The following is a 2,969-nucleotide window of genomic DNA, read 5'->3' on the forward strand; positions in this document are numbered from 1 at the left end:
CCAAGCCATGCTTGCTTCTCTGTAGGGGCCGCTTTGCCCTGAATTTCTCTTATTGCCTGCAGGCTCAGCTCTGTTGCATGTACATGACCGCTCTCAGCAGATTTCTGAACCATATGTTTTGCTCCCAGAGCAGGACCTCCAAGGCCCTTGGTACTGGTACCAAGCTCCTTGAGCTCTGACCCCTTGGGTCCGAGTACTCGCTTCACTGGGCTCCCAGAGCTCTGACCCCGAAGGCCACCAGTATACGTTATGACGGAGCTTCCTTGGATCCTTCATACAGCATATCTCTGAGCTTCCAAAGCTCTGATCCCTTGGATCCTTCATATGGCATATCTCTGAGCTTCCAAAGCTCTGACCTCTTAGGTCTTCAGAACTGCTTGGCGGTGTTCCATCCTATATCCCCCCAATAAGCACAGAGCTTAGAACGAAATAATGACAGCATATTAAACTGGACATAGGACAGTATACAAATGTATTTATCTGACTGTCTTAATTGCTCTAGCTGAGGACACCCGGATCAGTCAACCAGACATAGATCATCGTTTGAGAAGTGTGTTCCATTATCAGATCTGATAATCTCAGGTACCCCAAACCGGGGGATCACTTCCCTAGTGAGCCACTTGATTACCTCTTTACCTGTCTGTTTTTGTGGGTAAAGCCTCTACCCATTTGGGAAAACGGATCCACACAGACAAGTAGATATCATTTTCCCTCAACTCTTTTGTCATATCTGTGAAATCAACAACAATCTCTTTCCAGGGAGCATCTGGAACTGGAAATCCCCCTAGCCCTGCCTTCAGCATGGCTTTGGGGTTGAACTGATTACATGTCTCACATGTTGCAACAAAGTATTTGGTGATATCCCTCAAATCCGGATGCCACCAGTTTTGAGAGATCAGACCATTTATCTTGGAGCTCGCACAGTGTCCTCTGCTGTGTGCCTCTTGACACAGCAAATCAAGTAGTCCTGCCGGGGCTACTATTTTGTCTTCGTGGTATATCCACAGTCCTGTCTGATCCTTAGATGCCCCTTTGCCTTTCAGTAGGAGCTTTATTTTGTATTTCCCTAATAGTCTGCAAGCTCAACTCTGTCTCACAAACATGACCCCCTTCTGCAGGGTCTTGACTCATCTGTTTAGTTCCCTGAGCTGGACCTTCTGAGTCCTGAATGCCTGTCCTAGGCTCCTTAAACTCTGACCCCCTTAGGTCTTGGATCCCTTTCATAGCCCCCTGAGCTACCTGATAACCAGCTGCTACCATGGCAGCCAGATCTGCTGCATTATTACCTCTGTTTATCTGAGTCTCTGTTCTCTGATGTCCCTTGCACTTAATAATTGCCACCTGCTTTGATAGCAACAATGCTTGATCTAATTCCAGGAACTGCTGCAAGTGTTTTACTGGATAGCCAGTTGAAGTCACAAAACCTTTTCTTCTCTAGTGGCACAAGTCTACATGTACTGTCTGTACTGCGTACGCAGAATCTGTGTAGATATTTACAACTTTGTCTTTTGACAGCCGACATGCCTCTATAAGAGCAATCAGCTCAGCCATCTGGGCTGAACTTGGCTGTGGAATCACATCAGCTTGCAGTACTCTTAAGCCAGCTGTTGTGTCCTCGACCACAGCGTATGAAGCAACTAGACTGCCAGTGGCTGTCTGACTGTGACCATCACAGTACAATGTTACCTCTGCATTAGGTAGCGGTTCTTTATACAAGTTCTCATGAAGTCTCATCTCTGTGTCTGTTTTGCTCACGCAATCATGATCTTGCTCAGTGACCATCTGCATAGCCATGTTTGTTCCTTCACTTGTAAACTGTATGTGAGCCTGGTTCAACAGCTGTTGTAAGTTCTGGGTTTGATGTGCGGACAATGTAAAAGCTTTGGAATCCGGAAATGCCCTAACACCATGTGTGGTGTGTACAACAGTTTAATAACCCACTGTGATATGTAAGGTTTTCAGTATTGCTCGACCGATCGCAGCAACATTTCTCACACAAGTTGGATGTCCCTTTTCAACATTGTCCAACTTAGAACTGTAGTACATCAACACCTTTCGGTTGTGTCCTCTACTTCCCTCCCCCTTTTGAAATAGGATGGCATTCACAGTGCTGTCCTTTTCATCAACATCCAAATGAAAAGGTTGTGAGTAGTCAGGAGCATGCAAAGCACATGCGTGTGCCAAAGCCTGTTTTCTGGCAACAAATGCCTCCTCTGCTTGTGGAGTCCACAACAAAGTAGAACCATAGTTCTTTGTAGCCCGCCTCTGTAAGTACAGAGAGGTGTCACAAGGCCGGTGAAATCAGGCACAAACTTCTTGCTGTAATTTATAAGCCCTAAGAACTGACTTGATTTGATTTATTCTTTCAAGCATGTAAAGACAGTTGATATGTCAACACACATAATTTTACACATATCCAACAAATGCTAATCCAATATCAATTTGCTTATACCTAGTACATGCTTGAATGGAGGAGGAAGAAGTCAGACTTATCCAGTCCTACCCATGACATCATCTTACCATCACTGGTTTGCAAGCAGTATCTCTAAATAAATAATTCTCTTCTACACCACACAAGTAATATACTAAAGAATTATTAGAAAGTGTTAACATTCATGCACCACGCCCACAATGTTCCATCTAATTAATCATTAAGCCTGTTCTTGCATATATCTTGATTGACACATACCTTTATATTTATGTTTAAACTCATCAATTCTATTACTGTTTTTTATGGCCACACTTAAAATATTCCATAGTTTTACCCCCCCTATGGAAATACAAAATCTTTTTTTGGTTGTACGTATAGCATGAATTTTTTAATTTAACTGACCCCTTAAATTATATCCCCCTTCCCTTTCATTAAATAGTTTTTGAATTCCACCAGGTAATAAATTGTTCCTGGCTTTATACATAAACACAGCAGTCTTATATCCCACTAAATCAAAAAATTTTAACAATTTAGACTG

The sequence above is a fragment of the Monopterus albus genome, unplaced genomic scaffold, assembly GCF_001952655.1.
Source record: "Monopterus albus unplaced genomic scaffold, M_albus_1.0 scaffold65.1, whole genome shotgun sequence".
Classification (NCBI taxonomy): domain Eukaryota; kingdom Metazoa; phylum Chordata; class Actinopteri; order Synbranchiformes; family Synbranchidae; genus Monopterus; species Monopterus albus.